Consider the following 22,103-nt stretch of genomic DNA (forward strand, 5'->3'; position numbering starts at 1 on the left):
CCGCCCTCCTGGCAGCCACTGATGACATCTGCATGCTACTCGACCAGGGACACACCGCAGCTCTATCCTTCTGGACCTGTCTGCAGCCTTCGACACAATCTCACATCGCAGACTCGCAGCCGCACTTCACAACACGGGATACAAGGAACCGCTCTCGACTGGATACAATCTTCCTCTCTGGCCGAACCCAGAGGATCAGACACACCGATACCAACTGCGGAGTTCCCCGAGGTTCATCGCTCAGCCCCACGCTCTTCAAGATCTACATGGCCCCTCTTGCTACCATCGTCAGACAGCATGGGCTCAATATTGTATCCTACGCCAGTGCCACCCAGCTCATCCTCTCACTCACGAAGAAGCCCGAAGACACCAGACTCTGTTTCCAGGAAGGAATGAAGAATGTGGCAGCCTGGATGAAAGACAGATGTTTGAAGTTCAACTCTGAGAAGTCCTCATCCTCGGACCCTGCACCTCCGCCTGGGACAACACCTAGTGGCCTGCTGGCCTCGGAAACCCGCCCACCCCCACAGAAAACGCACAAAACCTCGGCATCATCCTGGACTCCTCCTTTTCCATGAACCGCCAGATCAACACCATCGCCTCCACCATTTCCAACTGCCTACGCATCCTCTGCAAGATATTCAAATGAATCCCACCCCAAATGCAGGAGAACCGTCACCCATGCACTTATAACCAGCAGACTGGACTACGGCAATACCCTATATGCCGGTATCAACAGTAGGGGTGGGCAGAATTTGCATAATCGCTTTTCGCAAATCTCTTCAAAAAGGTAAAAAATCTCTGCGAACACACAGAAATTCCGCAAACACACGGAATTGCTTCTTCGCAGTGCTTTTTTCCTGTTTGCAATCGCTTTTTGCATGCTCAGGGGGAAATATCTCGCGAACACGCATTTTGAGAACACAAACAGGCAAAAAATTTGGAATGCTGAATTTTGGGCAATTTCACGTTCTCCGCGGAATGCGAAATTACTCAAATTCCGCATGCGGAAGGGAATTTACCGCCCAGGCCTAATCAACAGAACCCTTCTACACAACTCCAAACTATCGAGAACGCCTCAGCCAGACTCATCCTCAGGGCACCACGTCACAAACACATGACCCAATACCTATGAGACCGCCACTGGCTTCCCGTCGAGAAGAGGGTCACCTTCAAACTCCTCACGCACACCTAACAAATCACTCAACAACATCAGACCCAAATACCTCAACAAGAGATAATCCTTCCACGCACCCAAGAGGAACCTCCGATCTGCCGACCCCGCCCTGGCAGAGGTCCCCCGCATCCCCAGAAACAGAACAGGTGGGAGAACCTTCTCCCACATCGCAGACAAGACCTGGAATATGCTCCCTGTGAACATTAGACGCTCCTTGACCCCGCACACGTTCAGGAAGGACCTCAAGACCTGGCACTTCAACTGATCCGGAGCTGCTTCCCTTCCCTCCCAGCACCATGAGACCCTCACAGGTTAGTTGCACGCTGAATAAAACCCTTATTGATTGAATGATTAAACGATGTTGAAAGGGCAAGATGAGCGGCTGAAATACTTCATTTTGAAATATAAATGAGCTAATGTAGGTTATGTATCTGTGTATGTACTTATAGAGAGTAAACCTATCTATTAAGCAATGGAGTGCTGTGCAAGATGAGCTTTTAGATCAAAGCAATTTACACTGTGTTCGTTTTACTGTGTGTTGATGCTGAATGCAAGATGTAGCATGAAAAAAATTACTGCAAGGTGTCCAGAGGCATGTGTGCATTAGGACCCAGATCCGGAACAATATACCAAATAAGCAGGGGGTATCTAGAACACTTCAATACAGAAGTCCCTTGGTAAAAACCCATTCATTTTATAATTGGATTACTTTGTCTTATACATCGTTTGGGCAATATCAAGCCGAGCTCAAGCTCTGAATTATTGGAAATTATGATGAAGGTGGTTATAAAATAGAGGGTCCACTAAAACATTAACATGATGTTTTTAGCATTTATTGAAAGGTGCATTTTCTCTGGAAAAAAGATACAAGTGTCAGAAAGAGGATCATCAAGCAGTTCTTTTTAAAAAATCAAAATAATGTTTATTAGTATTTAAGGAAGGATTTTAATGACCAATAAAATACTAAGATATTCTAGTGAGTTTGAACTTTTAGGCCACAAAATAGTGACAGCTAATCTCAGCACCCTACTCTAATGCTTCATGAGATGTAATTTATATATAAACTGAGGGGTGCGCTTTGTTGTTTTCAAAGGTCGCAGATTTGATGTTATCAATATAATAATCAGCTTGAACTTTCCATAGCAATGTGTCAATGTATATTGTTGTAATGTCGGTTAAAAAGGAATGTAACCCCTTAAATAAGTTGTGTACTGAAGTGATCTAGATAAGTGCACTAGAAAGCCAGACATTAAAAAGGGCGCTCAGTCAATTGCACTTTGCCAATAAATGTTTGTTGGCTGTATTTGCTTTCCATTGCACAAACATTGGCAAAGCCAGTAGCATAAAATGGTTACCTTGCAATGTTATTATGTATACCTTCAAGATAACTTTTGAAATTATATACAACAAGATAACTTTCTTGTAATGGTATAACTGCAAGTATACAAAATAACATTGCTATACAATTTGAAGATGGCAATCAAGTTAAGTCTAGATGCAACTTGATGGCCACCTTGGACCTCTGCCCATTGCTGTTGCCTTTGCCAATGCATGCGCCACAATTCTACAAGCATTGACACAGCTAATTCCGGCAGTGTGAATATGCTCAGCAGGGAAGGTGTATTAGGCCACCATATGGTTCTGCCTACCACTGGAGTTTTACTAACTCCAGGATATCCTCCTCAAGGTGGGTGGGGGGGTATGACAAAAGTGTAGGACTTTCTATTGCATTCCATCAAGGGGCCAAAAGATAATCTCAATGAACAATAATTTGTGAACTTTCTTCTTCGAGTCTCTCGTCTCTCATAATAAATCCTCTTGCTCGAATCCCTGCTATTTCAATGTTATCTATTACACTAATAAGACATCAGTTAATTGTAGTTTTTTGTTTGTAAAGCAAGGATAATTTGTGATCTTCCACTTGATCTTCTTCTTTTAAACCTTGTTTGGATAGAGCATCAGCCTTTCCCTGTTGGAAACTAGTTCTACAACTCATATGATCGCATGAGAAGGATTTAGCTTACTTCACTCTCTTCAGAAAACATAGGGTTTTATGCTCTGTTACACCAAACTCATAAATGGAGAGAGCCTTCTAGATAATGCCTCCAATGTGTAAATGCTTTCTTGATAGCTAATAATTCACAATCCTACCTGGTGTTGATGCGCTGACAAGTTTCAAGATAATTAAGCCTCTGATTGAAGGTCTTAAGCTTCTCGATGTTTTCTGGGAAAAGATGGCTCCAATTAAAAAAGAAGATGATGAAGATGAAGATGAAGAAGATGCATCAGTCACCACATGAAAGGTTGTGTGCAATGAGGATGCTTTGTAAGTGCACTCTCAAGGGTCTGAAAATCTTCTTGTTCCTTCTCCCATTTTCTCGAAAGCTTGATTCTTTTTAGTGAGTTCAATAATAATCTTGATGATCTAGGAGCAATTTTCTACGAAGTATTTATAAAAATTGGCAAAGCCCAAGACGTTTTGTATTTGTTTCATTGTCTTAGGAGCCGCCCATTCCTCCACAATTTTGATTTTGTCTGGATCCATTGGAAATTCTAGATCTGAGGTTTTGAAGCCCAGAAATGATAAATTATCTGTCTCAAAACTACTTGTAGCAGCTTTTGCAATGAAGGGGTGGCTCTGCAATCTCTGTAAGAGTTTTGTTTTCATAGACAGTTAGAAATTGGCTTAGGTGGTGAACTCCACTCCTTTTGCGGAGCTTGTGGAGTTTTCTGCACTCTGTGTTCCACTGCTCCACAGAGCACACAGAGTTCTGAAATACTCAACTCCATTTTTTTAATCTCGCTTGCGCTCGCCAAGGTTCAAGTTGGCAAGTGGGAGTGAGGAAAATGCTTATCCCGGCAGATTTTTCAAAGGGGGCAGTCGGATTTCTCAACGCGGGTGGTCGCTGTGAGAAACCTTCCGTTTGCATGAGAAAGATGCCACTCAAGTACAAAATCTACTTGTGCGGCAGAAAAGAATCAGCGCCCTCTTGCCCTGCACATGGTGCCATTCACTCTGATTTTACAGTGCGTGACTAACACCCGTTGCTGAAAATCAATGCGAACAGCTGACCAAACGCACTCCAATGCTTGCGGGACTCCACGTGGCGCTGCAGAGATTGCTGAGTACCGCATAGCAGAACTCCATGAACTACACCCAGGCCTAATTAGAATGTTCTTCAATTTTTGGAAAGAAGACTAATATATCAGCAAGATATATGATTGCAAAAGTGTCTAAAATGTCTGAATCGATATCACTGACAAAATGTTGAAATGCAGCAGGGGAGTAGAGCATTACAAGGTATTTAAAATGCCATATTTCACATTAAAGGTAGTTTTACACTCATTTACCTCCTTGATATGAATCACATTATAGGCTTCCCTAAGGTCTTATTTACTTGGTCGAATAAGATGGAAATGAGGGGGAGAAAATGGCAATTAGGGAATGAAAAAGCATTGAGTTCCATGTAATCTATATAGGACTGATATTCTGCATTTGGATTTGGGATGAAAAGGATTGGGCCCCTGTTGAATGCAGTGAATATCTGAATAATCCTTTCAGTAAGTTTATCTCCAAACGATTATTTTAATGCTCAGTTTTCCTTAAGGGTCAATGTTTATATGCTGCCATGTGGGAAAAAGCTTCTGGTTGGAGGACTGTAGCACAATAATTTCCGATTTGGGGTGGTAATGTATTTGCTCCTTGCTTACTAAACACAAACTTGTAATCTTTTTTATAAGAACATATTTTATTGAGTTTTGCCATTATCTCGCCCAGAGGGCCAACAGGTACATGTACAGGTGTATTTGCAAAATTGGCTTGTTATCACAACATAATATTATATACACTTTACAATATAACAAGCTGTGTAAGAACTTGTCCGTGCCCCCTCATTGCAACCCCATGCAATACCTCCTCCCCTCAAGCCTTCGGTATTTCATCATTCTATGCAGTCTGACCATAGGTTCTAAGCTCTGATTCCAAAGTTAGGGTCATTGGTGATGGTGAGGCCAGAGTAATGCCTCTATAATCGGCCCAATGTTTCCAGATGCATAGACTGGCCTCTCCAGCCCCATACTGAAATCCATACCCCTCTTCCAAACGCCCCAAAGGGGTGGGGTGTCTGCCTTCCATACCCAGGCGATATCCTGCTTAGCAAGGGTGAGGCCTAAAAATAAGAGGTGCCGATTTTACCTATTCCCACCTATGTCATCTGACTGATGCGATCTGCGGAGATTCCAGCCTAGCATCTCTGTCAGACATGAAAATATTCCCTTCGAAAATCTGTCTAGGGCAGGGCACTTCGGAACTGTATGTGGGAAGGTCCCCTCTGCACTACCACATCCCTGCATTCTGGGGATGCTATTAGTACCGCCCTCCAGAGCCTGTAATGTGTGTAGCACGCTCGATATAAATACTTGAACTGAATTGCTGCTCCCATGGGGGATTCTAGGGCTTCCATCCAATCATCGTTGACAATGGGACCTAGATCCGTCTGCCACGTGTCTAATTGTCTCTAGTATAGCTGCACAGTTGGTGACTAGTGGTTGGTAGATTATGAAACTCTTGTGATCTTCCAAATCTCCCATGAGAAATTTACTTTTAAGAGGGCTAAATTCAGGGCCGGCCGTAACATTTTTAAGGTATGGCATTAGTGCATGGCGGAATTGTAGGTATTTATAAAATTGGGTATGGGGCATGGAAAAGTCTGCCTGTAGTTCTTGAAATGATTTAAGGGTACAGCCATGTATGGCATCTCCTGTGGAGGATATCGAAATAGTGTCCCAACCCTGAAAACCTTTTAGGTGTTTCAGTTGAATGAGAAGTCTGTTGTGCCATAACGGGGCCTCCCACGTGAGGAGGCCCCACCAGCCCATACAGTGAAGGGACTGACGCCATGCCATTATTACAGCCTTATTGGCAGGGTGGAGGGTTTGTATGTTTGAGTGATCATATAGGGTGTGTATAGAGAGGAGTCTCCTAGTAGCTATTGTTCAACAGCATATGCAGGTACGTCACAGGAGCTGTACCACCAGTCATTCGAACTTGAAGATGTGATGCTGTATGGTCGGACTGAACGTCTGCTGCGGCGATGCCCCCGCAGTATGTGGAAAGCAAACAGGAGCAAAGTGCCACTCTGGCGGCACCCCCACCCCCACCCCAGAGGAACCGGTTCAGCATGGAGTTGATCTGTCTAAACCACTTCTGTGGAATGGGATATGGGTGGTTTTGCAGGTGATAAAGTAGACGTGGTAGGGATATCATTTTGAAAATTGCTGAGCTACCATAGAGGGACAGTGGCAGGCCTGACCAACATTTGAGCTCTAATTTCATCCTGGTGAGTGTCATATCTATATTGTTTTCTCTGGAAACCTCCTGTTTATCTGATATGAAGACTGCAAGATATTTAAAAACCCCTGTGGACAATGAGAGGCCCTTTGTCCATTTATTATCTCTAAGTGTCCCCCCAAGGGCCTATAATGGACTTGTTTACATTCATATAGAGGACCGACGTCTCACCAAATATCTGCATGATTTGAAGGATCATCTGGCCTCATCTACAAGGATCAGTCACAAAAAAAGGGCGTCGTCTGCAAATAGTATTTCGGCCGACCATTCAAAGCCCGGGATCTGGGCATCCATGCGGACCCATGTGGAAAGCTCCTCGATGGCGAGTGCAAACAATAAGGGAAATAGGGGGCAGCCCTGGGAAAGGGTGGGGATAGGCATCCCGTGTTGCGCACAAGTGCTGTCAATTCATTGTAGAGCATTCTGATGTTGGGTGAAATACGAGGGCTGAAATTTAGACGTTTCAAAAGTATAAACAAATATGTCCAGCTAACAGCGAGAAGCAGAGCCGCAGGACAATTCAGTCGGTCGACGGCGGCTATTGTGTTATGAACATGGCGTATGTTGTGCCGTGTTGCACGTCTGGGCATAAATACCGCCTGATCTGAGGTGTCAGGTCGAATAAGTGGGGCTATAGTCTGTTGGCGAGTGCTTTCGCCAAGAGCTTTGCCTCCACGTTCAGGAGAGTGATCGGCGATATGGAACGTGGAGTTCTGGGGGACAGCCCAGTTTAAAAAAAATTACAATCTTCCCGTGCCTCCAATCTGGGGGCATGTATGCAGTCTGTGCCGCTTCCTGTATGGCAGCAAGAAAATGTGGGCCCAGATGAGACATGTATGCTTAATCGAATTTGCTTGGGAAGCAGTTGGGGCCTGGTGCTTTCCCTGTGCGCAGATCCACCAGTAGCCGCGGACAGCGCCTCCAAAGAGAGGGGTCCTCCAGAGATTTGCGAGCCTCCTTTGAGAAGGCCATCAGCGAATATCGTCAAAAAATCGTTCAATCAAGAAGGTATCTAGCTCCTCCTGTCTAGCATTGAGGGATTGATAATAGGCTGCAACACTTCTAGCCAGTGTCACTGGATAAGTCAATAACGCATCGTCGGTGTCGTGAATCACCAGCAATTGAGAATGTGTTTGCACTTGCTGGCATAGCCTGTAGAGGAGTCTCCCTGACTTATCTCCCCATTGATAGATTCTGCCCTGTGTAGCTAACTATGCACAATGTGTTTCCTCCATCAGCTCTCTTTGGTATTGTTGCTGCATCAGACATAGCTGCCGGCATGTCTTAGCACCGTCTCTATCCAGGGATCGTCTCTCTAATTCTATAATGCAGGTTCTAATTGTATCAGAGACTGTCTGCATCGTTTACGCTTGGCCGCACAATAGCTGATATCAGCCCTGCGCATTGTGGGCTTCATGGCCTCCTATAGTAACCATACAGAGGATGCTGTTGTCTCATTATTAGAAACATACTCTGTCAACGCTCTGTGGATGTATGCATGGTATGTCTGGCTTTGTAAATGCCACAATGAGAGCCGTCAGCGGAATGGGGACCGATACGGGCCAATCAAAAGTTGAATTGCGCCTGGAGAGTGGTCCGACAAACCTCGGGGTAGGATCATTGCCTTTGGCACCCTATGTACAAAGCTTCTGTGGCCAGAAATGTAATCTAATCTCGAAAACGATGAGTGGGTAAGGGAGTAAAAGGTAAAGACAGCCTCCCTGGGGTAGTCCATCCTCCAAGTGTCCTCCCACCCAACCAGGTCAGTTAAGGTCTTTAGTCTGGATTCCTGGGGTCTAGTTACCGTGCCGGAGGGTCACTTTCCATCTCTACACAACCACATCGCGTCATTCCAGTCTCCAACATCCACTACGAGCCCCTCAGGCAGGGAGTCCCACGTGTCTACCAGGTGATCTAAGAAACTCTAGCCCAGCATATTCCCCAAATACGATCCTGTGAACTAATATATATCTGCCATGTGCATCTGCCCACTTTTGTACAAGCGCAAATGGGATCTTCAATGTATCAATATAGCAACCCCAATGAAGCCTTGCGTGGAAATGGGCTGTATACAAAAAACAGGCCAGGCAGGGGGTCTTTGTACCCAACAAATGTGTCTCTTGTAGCAGTAAAATATCTGCTCCGATGTGTTTGGCCTGTCGAAGAACTGCGCCACACTTAATCTTATCAAGCATTACCCGGACATTCCAGCTAACATTATATACCTGCCCCAGGGTGGTCCCTGTGTCTTGTATTGCCATTCAGCAATGGGGGTTTAAGCGTCATGAGAACGCACCAGGAATCTCAACCGTGAGGGCTTCCAGACTTTACAGCTATTGTGAATACAAACAATAAGAATATAAAAATAAACAACATCCCTGCTGAAGTATCTATCACGGGAAGTACCCCACCCCATCTCCAACAGGGAGGGGGTATGGAGCCCCCAATGGATCCTCAAAGTCCCAATGGTGCTCAAAAAACTGGTGGGGGTTCGGAGTGAATTGTGTTGAATGGCCCTTGATTGACTTGGATGCTGCCGATATATCTACAAGTAGGATAGTCTACTAGGCCGGGGGCCCATGGTCTATTTGTTGGTATTAATCATCTTTTTGGCAGGTGTCTTCTCTAGGTCTTCACTGCTGATTTTAGATCGCCATGCCAATCTGGATCGGTGTCTACGTTTGTCTAATGGCTTGTTTTGTAGGCGGCTAGGTTCTCCCCCAGAGGAGTCCGAGTCCCTCTGTGGTGGGGTGTGTGGTTTCAAACGTCTTTGTTCGTCCGTCCATGTGAACACTTCTTCTGGGGCCTCAAAGACAAGGGTGCGGGAGTTGTATACCACTCGCAGGAGCGCTAGATATAGGAGCATATAGAGAGATCTTGAGCTTTCGAAGGCGGACTTTGGCTGCAGTGAAAGATTGCCGCTGTTACTGTACCATTTTGGTATAGTCCGGAAAAATCATAATACAATGAGATTCATACAACAGTTCAGAATGTAGCCGTGCCTGTTTAAGAATGACATCGCGATCATGAAAATTAGGAATCTGTGCAATCATAGAACATAATTATGGGCCAGACGTAGGAGCCCGAATACCGGTCGGTAACGGCCGAATTCGGCCGTCACCGACCGGTATTAGGGTTTCCATATGTAGGGGGCCTATATTTTACCGAATCTGTAAATTTACCGAATCGGTAAATTTACAGAATCGGTAAAATACCGAATCGGTACATTTACCGATTCGTTAAATCCATATGTAGGTGGCACTCCTAAGAGTGCCAAAGGCAGTTAAGAGTCGGTATTTTATCACCCAATCCTATTGGGTGGTAAAATACCGAATTCAGGTGTGCATGCACATCTGTGCATGCACACCTGTGCAATGTGAGACCCAGACAAGCCCGGAATTGGGGGTGCTAGAAGGTGTCAAAGTGACACCCCCTGCACCCTTGCAGGATTCGGTATTTACCGATTCGGTAAATACCGAATCGGTATTGCCCATTGATTCCTATGGGCTTCATGGCCCATAGGAATCAATGGGCAATACCGATTCGGTATTTACCAAATCGGTAAATACCGAATCCTACCGATTCGGTAATTCTTAAATTGGAATTACTTACATCTCCCCCCTTCCTATTTACCGACTCTTAAATACCGAATCGGTAAAATTCGGTATTTAAGAGTCGGTAAATAGGAATTACCTGCATCTGGCCCCTAGCGTCTAGTGGAGGTGGCAGCTGTAGGGCCCTGTGTGCATGCTAAATAGCGAAGTAGGGGGACAGCGTGTCTGTCGGAACCCAAAAGGTGACCCAGTGGGTAATGAATTCCCCAGCGTCGTCCCCCTCTCAATTTTCAGGGAAACCCACAAAGTGGAGATTGTTCCTCCGCCCCCTTCCCTCTGCATCTTTGGCCCTCACTATAGAAGCCAGTCTTTCACTGCAGGCAGGCTGCAGTATATCGGAGCCTTCCTCTCGCTCCGCGTCATCTCCGCGGATTCAGCAACCGGAATGATCGAGCCCGTTACTCATCGGGTAGCTGTTCCTGTGTTCGGGGTTGGATATGTGTGACGGATGATGTGGTTTGGGACTGGGTGAGACGGAGCTACTTTAGGTGGCCATCTTTCTTCAGCGCAAAGTCATGCACCCCCAAGCTTGTATTCGATAAGCGGGCATGATCAGCATTTTGTCCACCTTCTTTTGCACTGGAACTGAGTTGGGAATCTTAGCTACACTTTTGTTTACAGTAATCAGAGCTTATTACAATGTGTCCTTCTTGCCAACTGATTTTAGGGTTATTGAGTCATAGCCAGGAAGTACCAACCACAATGGGAATCATATAAAGTAATAGGCCCAGCATAATCTTTTTCTACAGCCAGCAACACTGTTTCGTCTCCCATTGAACATCTCCAGAAGCCAGAGGAGAACCACGATTTCCAAAACAGCCTACGGTAGAGTCTTTTGTATAATTTTTGTCAAAGAAATCTTTATTAATAAAATTACAAGAAAATCCACAGTCAATAAGCGCTGCCATTAAAACAGGACTGCTTGTTGTAATACGAGACATACTAACAATAAATGGGAAACATGAGGGGAAAGGGTAGAACAAAACAAAAGTACTGAGAAGCGCCAAAATTAGTAGGAACCATATAATAAAGCAGTTGCGAGGGAACGGGCAACTATTACTGCCAACCAGCTGCTTAAATTAACTGGCTACTTAATTTACCCATGATGTGGTTTTCTGCCAATTTGATTGGTTGTCCTCATCTGTCTGACCTGGAACACATGGATCCTTTCAGTCCTAACCTCTCATGAATCACAGTCTCCAGGATCTTAGTGTTCTCATTCTGCCTTTCTACCATGTTCCCCTTCCTTGAATAGTCAACCCTCAAATGATCTTCCCCTGAATAATGGAATTGGTCCCCATGCTCAGCTTTCACCTGTCAAGAGCTGGATTTCTAGGGGATGCTTGTGCTATCTTCTTGGATCCTTTAGAAATGGTATTCTATCTTCAGAGGCAGTGCCAGACACCAGACCGTTGCTGTGAGTCTAGCAAAATAAATTCAGCTGGAAGGGAAAAACTGGAGACCAGAAAAACTTTTCCAGTTGGCCAAGCAGCAAGATGAAGAGCAGGAGAACGACAGGAGCTGGATAGTGCAGAGAGTCCACAGAGTCCAGTGAGCGAGCAATGATGCAGAAACAATTACGTCACAACTAGACTCAAAATGGCCTCCCCTATTAGAATGTCAAATGGGAAGTATCTAATTTTTAAAAAAATGGGTCGGCCATCATAGATTGGGAAATAAATAAATAACAAAAAATCAATTAAAAGTATAAGAATACTTTGTTGCATCTAGAAACCCCTTAAATGACTGCAGGCTAAATGAATACCTCCTACATATGATGTTGTAGGTTGTCACGCAGACAGCTGGGCCCCTCTTTCCCTATATGTTCTAATGCACATCAGGTAAACACAAGATGGTGCTACTCTAGAATGGCACCGCTTCCTGGAGAGCCAGAAGTTTTCAGCATTAAGCAGCAGTCTGAGCCTGCTTAACCCACACCTGACCGTGTCACAGGTGAGGTAAGGGTGAAACTCCTAAAGCACCGCTCCGACTGTGTCATAGTTTATCTGGCCACAGTCACTCAAAGAGTTGATTTGTGACTTGTAAGGAGCACTGACCTTGAAGATTAGTGGTCAGAGCTTGGAAACGTATAGGAGAAAGGGGCTTTCTGTATGTAACTGACAGCTTTTCTTTGTACAATTGATTGACAAATTGCACTTTTGTTTACCTGACACCCCATTCCCCGTTCTGCCGTGGGAAGTCCCGTTTGTAGCGGAGGGAATACCAGGCTGTTCAACATCATCAGGCCACATAGCCGCCATCTTAGGTGTGGTGGGTCTGGTGCGATGCACTCTAGCTGCCGCGACTTCCGTGATACGAGCCTATTTAGACAGGACTCGGCGTTGGCACAGCATTAGGACGGAAGCTAGTAGAGCGGTTAGCGCTTTTCTTTAGCTTGAGCAAATCTCTGTTGCCTGCAGTAACTGTTCCATTTTAATGTGTGAATACTAAGTTTTAACCTCTGTATCATTTTTACTTTGCACTAGTGAGCACAATTGTTCTGAAATTGCACCAGAGTAGCCCGTATGTAACAGACAGCCTTTCTTTGTACAATTGATTGACAAATTGCCCTTTTGCTTACCTGACACCCCATTCCCCCCCGGTCTGCCGCGGGAAGTCCCGTTTGTAGCGGAGGGAATACCGGGCTGTTCAACATCATCAGGCCACATAGCCGCCATCTTAGGTGTGGTGGGTCTGGTGCGACGCGCTCTAGGTGCCGCGACTTCTGTGATACGAGCTTATTTAGCGCTATGCTCTTCCGGACACGCAGCGGACGAGGCGCACCTAAGGCAAGCCCATCTGCACCTGTCCGTGCCGGACCCGCGCCCAGGGCCCAAACCCCTACCCTTCATTCCAAACAAACTTACTCAAGAGTTGCACTAATGAACCTAAGACATAGCGCTTGCCCACACACGGTGCTATTCTGCGACAACGGCAGGCTGGAATCCCGCAAATGCTTGGGATGTGATGTCCTGCTGCATGGAAGGCTATCAGGCACTTTACTCAGCAAGTTGAATCCGGGGACTACGGCAAGTCAGCCCCTTACCCAATGTTCGGCTGCGAACAACCCACGCAACCACAACACTATTACCTTAAAAAACATTCTTCTAAACGTTAGGTTGATGTCAAAACACAAACATGAAATAGAAGCTCTCATTACAGACAATGAGGTAGACCTAGCTTTCTTAACGGAAACATGGGCCACAGACACATCAGGGCCGGACTGGAATACAGCAGTACCTACAGACTATTCTGTAGTACATGCTGACATGCAGGGAACTATAGGCGGAGGGATAGCAATTATCCACCGCTCACTTTTTAAAATAAATATTCTCCATCAACCAGGACTGGAACCGGAGGCCATATCCTTTACGGTCAAACAAAATAATCAAATAATATTCATGGGTCTCCTGCCCTAAAGACCACCGGGGCCTAGAGGTCCTTTTACTAACGCCCTACTGATTTTTTGGGAATCCACGTTAGACCAACCAACGCTCACGGCATTAGGAGATTTTAATTTCCATTTAGAGGAAAATAAACCGCCAGTCTAATAGAGAACTTCCGCAGTTATGGGCTGAACCAACTAGTGGCACTACCTACCCATACAGCAGGTCATACCCTGGACGCAATTTTCACTAACAATATTCACATAAAGATCACCTCTCGCCCCGGTCCCTTGGTCAGACCATGCTGTTATGTACTTCAACCTCAAGATAACTTTGATGAACATCAGGAGGAAAGATCTCTCACTCCCTAATAAAACCCGCCTGTAGAAGAAGCTTGAAGCTGCTCCGCTTATGAGCGCACCCAAAAGAGAACTGCCATCCTTCGCAAGCTGCGATAGCAATAGTGGAGCTCATAAATATCACACCTGGCTTACCCAGGCGATGGACGAGCTAGCTCCAGAAGAAATTAAAAAACCTAGGATACGCTCAGCCACTGCACAGTGGTATACCCCGGAGGTCAAACTGATTAAACTGAAATGCCGGCGATATGAAAGACTATGGCACTCCGACTATAGTCCTCAGACCAGAAAGGAGTATACAGCAGTTTTACATGAATACAAGCTTACGATAGAACAAGCTAAGGTGACCTTCTACACAAAGAAAATCCAAGAATCCACAAACTCTTCTAAAGAACTGTTCAAGACGATTACCCATTTAGCCAAAAGCCCCAGGGATGCAATCTTTACGCCAGATCAGGACTTTGTGGAAAATATAGCGCAATTCTTTCAGCATAAAGCCCAGGCAGTTTATGACGACCTCCGTTCTTCACCCGTCAGCGGAGAGATCCTTCACATCCCTCACACAACAGACCAGCCTTCCTATGTCCCTGAACTTTCGCAATTCCCACCGATGAGGGATACCCAGGTTGCCCCTGCTTTTACAGACTAAATCGGGATCTCCAATGGATCCCTGCCCCCCCTACATATTACACCTGGTACTGGAAACAATCAGTTTGGCCCTTACCCCGCTCCTTAACACTGTCATACGTTCTGGACTATTCCCCAGCAGCTGGAGGAAGGCATGCATTAGGCCCATTCTCAAAAAGGAGGCTTTAGATCCCATGGAAACTAAACACTACTGCCCAATATCCTGCCTGCCCCTCCCAGCCAAAATACTGGAGAGTGCTATGAATCAGGCGCTCACTAAACATCTAGAGAATAACCATCTCCTGGACCCAAGACAACACGGCTTTAGGGCAAATCATTCCCCTGAATCCGCTCTGATCATAGCTACTGAAGACATCCGAAGGACCATGGATTGAGGGGGAAGAGCCACTTTGATCCTATTGGATCTAACAGCGGCGTTTGACACCATTAACCATGGGGTCCTAGTAAATAGATTGAGGATGCTGAGCATCACGGATACCGCCATAGCCCTGCTTAAGTCCTTCCTAGAGGCCCGCATCCACCAAATCCACTGGGGCAGCCTTCAATCCAATGAGTTCCATCTCTCATGTGGCGTCCCCCCGGGTTCGGCCCTTTCACCCACTCTTTTTAACCTTTATGTCACCCTCCTTGATGCACTTATAAAATCCCACGGCCTGCACCTAGTGTAATATGCTGATGACACCCAACTGGTTGTCTCACTTGTGCAGACGGTGGAAGCCACCGCCACCAGTTTTAGAAACTGTCTGTCTGACGTAAAGAAGTGGATGAACATTCACTTCCTTAAGCTCAACACCGAAAAGACTGAGGTGATTGAATTTGGCCAAAAATCGTCCATCTGGAGTCACCTATGGTGGCCTCCAGAGGCTGGCAGCTGCCCATCCCCAGCTAATAAGGTCAGAAATATAGGCTTTATAATGGACAAGGACCTCGCCTGCACAGCACAAATCAGCCAGGTCACTTCGGCTTGCTTTTTAACACTGAAGATCCTCAGGAAAATTCTGCCCTACATTCCATTCTCCCTGAGGAAAACTGTGGTGGGTGCGCCCATTTTGTCCAGGGTGGACTATAGTAACGCCCTGTACATAGGAGCCGGTGAAAGACAGCTCGCCAGGCTCCAGTCAATCCAGAATGCAGCGGCCAGGGTCCTGCTTGACCTCCCCAAACGACATCCCACCTCTAAAGCCATTCGGGAACTCCATTGGCTCCCGGTTAGACGCAGAATCCAATGTGCTTGGTGCATAAATCTCTTTACGGAAACGCTTCCAAGCAGCTCTCCAATCTTCTCCCCCGATATGTGCCGGAGCATACACTCAGATCTAGCTCTCATGATCTAATCCAAATCCCTAGAATAAAGAGAGCTCGATGGGGCGGCAGATCCTTTTCCCATCAAGCCCCCAAGCTATGGAACAGTTTGCCAACCCCACTCCGCTCAGAAAAGAGCATAGCTAAGTTCAGAAAGGCCTTGAAGACCTGGCTTTTTGTGATGCCCTAACCTATCTCTTCTTCCCTTCGTCCTACAGCGCCAAGACGCCTCGGCATAAGAGCGCTCTAAAAATAATTCAGTCAGAAGAGGATTCTACCTACATACCTTCAAGATGCCTTAGCTCAAAAGATGTAGGCATAGTTAGCCTTAATGTCAGCCATTCCCAAGATGGTAGCTTTCCAATAGTGGCTGCCTCCAGTTCTCAATCCAAATGGAGCTAATATATTTCCTATGATGCCATTTATTTTTTAGACTATGTCAAAAAAATCTAATGAGATGAATGAGTTCTAACATATTTGTTCCCTATTTTCTACCCTGTTATTCAACCACTTGCTTGATATTTTGTCCCTGAATTTTACTCTACTGTGTACCTGGATTCCTGTCTGTTTTTCTAATTCTGGAAGATCTGTGCTTTGCTCTACCTCATTGGTAGTTCTGGTAATTTGCTACCCAACTCCTTCATTAATTCATTATCTGCAGCAAATCAAGAACTATCAGGATTCACAATGGTTTTTTCACGTCCTTTGTGTTTTTTAACTCTTAACCGACATCCTCCCAAAGAGATGCTTGATACATTTCATGTGTGAATTTAGTAAAGCAGCACCATTCAATGACAACTGTTGGTGTTCATGAATCATTATTAAAAACATTCTATTTTGTGCTTCCAAATACTTGTATGTGCAGGTGTCTTGTCGCTTTCCATGGATGTTCCAATTGTTGGCAGGTAGAATCTGTTTATAAATCTGAAGGAATTGTTATGCATTATATATATTATCTTAAACAGAGAAACTTGATTAACATTGATCTGTTTTTATCAGAAGGATTTTTTGTCAATAACTTCCTTTCAAGAGCATTGATTCCTCCATTAGGTGGAAAATCACTAGAGATTCCACTTTGCGTTCACGCATGAACAGTATATCATTGTCGTTGATTTTGTATGTCATTAATTTCGTAGAAAAAAAATCAACTGCATCATTAATCAATGTGGGAATTACCCTCCAAGATCGAATTCTTTTTCATGTCATAATCTCACTTATTCATTGCTGCAACGAACCACCTGTATCAGCCAGTTCCATGATGGTTTGTCTATTCAATCTAAGTGTTGTACCGCTTAGAGCTGAGAGAGATTCATATTGGCATTTCCAAGTTTTGAAGTATATTGTATTTTTTCCAACTCATGCAGTATTTATTTTAATGTAAATAAATATCAGATTGTCTAAATAAAATTGGTCCGTTCAATTACTTACCATAAATTTAAATGTTTTCCCTGTCCTCTTGTACAGTTTCATCTTTTTGTTGGAAAAGTACTTTCCATTTTAATTTTCGTATCAGCTTATTCTTTTTTTTTTTTTTTTTTTTTTTTTTTTTTTAACTTTTAAATGTTTTATTGCGAGATGATCAGGTTTACAAGCAAATAATATTCACAGCATGAAAAGAAGATAAAAACATACTGATGAGAGAAAAAACAATAAGAAAAAAAAATTCCTTCAAATATACATCAAAGATTATATGTGCAGTACACAATACTATTCATGAATACCGTTGACAAAACTGGTCTTCTTAACCACTTCCTCCCTCCATCCATTGCTCTATCGGTTCCCAAATTTTAATTCCCATTTTCCTCCTTTTGCTGCCTTTTGTCCTATATATTGCTCGCTCCATAATATATCTTGCCAGCAAGCGAGCTTGCCATGATGCAAAAGAGGGAGGGTCTGAGCTTATCCAGTCTTGCGTTACACAGGAATGAAAGATCCCAACAGAAATAAACAACAGTTTTTTATGATCATCTGTCATAGCTATGTCAGTAATTCCTATCAGTACAAGTTCAGACGTGAGTATTACAGGTATTCCAAATAACAAAGAAAGAAAATGTTGCATTTCTGCTAAGATTCTACTTAAATGTGGGCAAGAAAAAAACATATGTACAGAGTCAGCTGCATGTAAGCCACATCTACTACAAGCAACGCCCACTGAGGAACTCCATTTAGCAATTTTTGCTGGTGAGTAATAGAGATCAAATAACACCATATAGTGTTGAGTTCTGCTTCTACCCGACAACAATATGGAGTTAGCCAAATAGATAGATTCTTCCATTTTAATTGAGTTAATACCTAGTTTCTCCACCCATAAGTTTTGCCTAAACAGAATATCATCTGGTTGTTTTGATATCAGCTGATTATAAAAGTAACCAATTTTCCTCCTTTGATACAAAGAGTCGATCAAGAAAATTCGTTGTAACGACATTCGATCCCGATCTGAAAGTGTATAAAAGTAACTATGCCATTGTAAATATTTGAAGTGATCAGCATTGGTAAGATTATATTTTGTTTGAAGTTCGGTAAATGGCTTAAGTTTATTATTCTGTAGGAGATCCCCGAGCTGGGTAATACCAAGGTTATGCCATCTTCTCCCAGTGCTATCCATACCCGCAAATGGGAAAATATAAGAGGAAGTCAAGGGGGTATATCTCGTAATTTTGGGAATGTCAAAGACTCTCTTAATAGCTTTCCAGGCCGAAAAAGCAGCTTTAACAATTTTAAATTTTGTTTTTTTGTAATAGCTGGGCTCAACAAATTTTAATAAGCAGCCCCTGGCCTCTGTCCCTAGAACCAGTTCGTAGATAGATGGAGAGTGAGAGTCTAAGATCGGAGCCTTTTCACTGACAATTAAGGGAGCGATGAATTGCAATACTGATGATAAGTAATAAAAAAAGAAATATGGTGTACCCCAGCCCCCCCTATCTTTTGAGATTATCATTTTTTGATAGGCTCTACGAGGTCGTTTATACCCCCATAGGAATCTTCCTGTCATTTTCTCCAGCTGTTTAAAAATAAGTGTAGAGAATCCTAAAGGAATACAACGAAATAGATATAAAAACTTAGGGAGAATCATCATCTTCAAGACATTATTTCTACCATATAAAGAAAGATGTAGATGATTGATGCGCTCTAGTAAAGTGTTAGATTCCTTTATCATGGGTAAGATGTTTATTTCTGGGATCTCTGAGACTGGCACTGTGATTTTAATACCCAGATATGTTGCAACGGAGACTATGTTGTTATGTACTGGGGGGTTTACACCTGTATATAAGATTTGTGTCTTAGCCATATTTAATTTATACCCTGAAAAGGCGCCAAAACGACTAGCCAGGTCTTCTATCCTTGGGATAGCTTTACTTATATCTGTAGTAAGGACCACCACATCGTCAGCATATGCAAGTGCTCTATAATGTATATCTGCTGCTACTACCGGTGTAATATCATATTCTTGATTTAATTTGTTTAAAAAAACATCGATGTAAATTGCAAAGAGCAAAGGAGAAGCAGGACACCCCTGCCTTGTACCCCGGCAAATTGGAAAGGTGGTCGACTTATTTATTCCAATCTTGATGGATGAAATAGGAGTATTGTACAGAGCTTTCAATGCTCTAATCATACTTGGGCCAAACCCCTTAAATGCAAGTAATTCCCATAGATAGGGCCAGGCCACTCGATCAAACGCCTTCTCGGCATCTAAAAGAATTACTCCTATTGGTGTGTTTGTACCTTCAGCCCGATCAAGCAAGGAGATTACTCTCCGAACATGATCAGTGGTATCCCTTTTGGGTATAAACCCATGTTGCCACCGTGATACTATAGTTGAGATTATCACAGATATCCGACTTGCTAGGATTTTTGAAAAAACCTTGCTATCGGCATTTATAAGTGAAATTGGCCTATATGAAGCCGGATCTAAGGGAGGTTTATCCTTCTTTATAAATGCCATAATGGTCGATTCCGCCCAGGATGGTGGTGTTTCTCCTTTCTGTGCTGCCATGAATGTTGTTAATAGATCTTGTTTTATCAGATTTCTAAACATCCGATAAAATTCTAATGGAATTCCATCTGGCCCCATGGCTTTTCCACTAGCAAGGGATAGAAGCGCCGAATTTATCTCTTCCCAAGTAATATCCTGTTCTAAAAACTGAAACTGCTCCATAGAAAGTTTAGACACGTTATCATTTTGAATAAAATTTAGCATTGTTTCGTTAGTATGATCTAAGAAATCTTGAGTGTATAGCTTGAGGTAAAATTGTCGAAAGACCTCTAGGATTTCATCAGTTTTAGTATGTGTTAGGCCAAGCTCATCTTTAATTGCGCCAATAAGGGTTGATGCCATCTTTTGTCTTGTTCTTTTTGCCAGTATTTTGCCAGATTGCTCTCCGAGCTCAAAAATCTGTGCTCTCATGACTGCAGATTCTTCTGCTAATTTAACTGCAAACACTTCATAAAGCTTTGCTTTATGAATGGCTAGTGAGGATTTTATGGGTTCAATATTTTGGGTGTTTTTTATAGCGTTTATTAATTTCTGTTCCCAGTCACTAACTAGCTTGTATAACCGATCCATTTTATCCCGAATACTTTTTTGTTTATTTATGGAATATGAAAGAGTCTCCCCTCTCACACCCGCTTTAAATGTATCCCATACAATTTTCGGGGGGGCGGTACCCCTATTAAATTCAAAAAATTCCGTAATCCAATTACCCATGTGTTCTATATATTTTGTATCCGCCAGTAGCTTTCGATCAAATGACCACTGCCTTACATTGATGGCAGTATATGATGTTAGCTCTATCATGATTGGGTTGTGATCCGATATTACTCGGGGGAATAACTCAAATGTAACATTATCAATGAGGGAGGCTTCGATAAAAAAATAATCAAGCCTCACCATCTTCTGATGAGGAGCAGAAAAAAAAGTATAATCTGGTAAGTGAGGATTCTTGACAAACGCTACATCCAACAGACCATATTCTACTATTAAGCCTTTTAAAGCTTTATAAGTCTTTTTCTTAAAACCTGTATAACCAGCATTGCCATAGAGATCCAGGCCCTTGTGTAAATGAATATTGAGATCACCACAGAATATCAGAGGAGATGGCCATTGGGCTAGCTCTAAACTTAAAAAATTCAGACTTTCGGGATCATCTATATTAGGCGCATATATTGAGCAAATGGTGTAGGTTTTATTATGGATATTAATTTCTAGAATAATCCATCTGCCACATGGATCAGCCTTACTGCGCTTAAGAGAGCCCAAACCTCTTCTCATAAGTATAGCTACACCCTTTGTAGTGGTTCCTTGACGAGTACAATCCAGTAAATGCATGCCTAGATCACTAAAGCAATGCCGGTCATTCCAGGTCAAGTGTGATTCTTGTATACATAGCAGGTCTATTCGCATAGCCTGTATCATCTGTGCACAAATCCCCCTCTTCCTTTTGTTATTTAGCCCACACAAATTCCATGAACAGATCCTCAATTTACCCAGCATATCCTTTCAAAAAGATTAACCATAAAACAGGAGAAAACAGAAAAAACTATAATCCAACAATTATCATCTTGACAATTCCAAAGAAATTTATAGTTAGAGCTGAGCTTCAAAACAGCTATCACATCAAACATTGTATTCTCTTCTTCCTTTTTAAAAGATTCGTTCTTCACCTGATCAAACTCGCACCCTTTCCCTCCCACTCCCCCCCTCTTGACCCCACCCTTCTCCCGTCCCCACCCCCACCCATGTGAAGGCAGAGGGACTTCGTAGTCCCTCATCATGATGATGATGTGAGATGCAGCTTCATGGTTCTCACCACTTATCTTCAGCAACCCATCGAAATATACAAGATCCCCGCTTTCTAAGAAAAAACCCAAAAGGAGAAAAACATTAGCTAATATACTAGAGAGCTTAGAGGCCTAAAAGTCTTAATAAAAAAAGAAAAATAGCCATGGGTGATCTTACCAAATGATTAAATGGTTAAATGACTAAATGTCGCTATTTATGGCACTCTATGCTGGTTGAGTATTTCATGAGGGAGAACTAAATTTGAACCTATTAAATCATGTTAAATCACATTGATACCAATAACTCTTTAGCTGCTCCCTCTGTAGTTAAGAAGTGTGTTTTCTCCTTAAAAATAACCTTTAATTTAGCAGGATTAAGCAGAAAAACCTGTGCTCCCTTTGCTTGAAATGTTGGGATTAGTTGTCGCAGTTGCCATCTAAGTTGTACAGTGGAATGGCAATAGTCGGGGCGGACGAAGAACTCAT

This window comes from Lissotriton vulgaris, chromosome 1_1 (assembly GCF_964263255.1).
Source record: "Lissotriton vulgaris chromosome 1_1, aLisVul1.2, whole genome shotgun sequence".
Classification (NCBI taxonomy): domain Eukaryota; kingdom Metazoa; phylum Chordata; class Amphibia; order Caudata; family Salamandridae; genus Lissotriton; species Lissotriton vulgaris.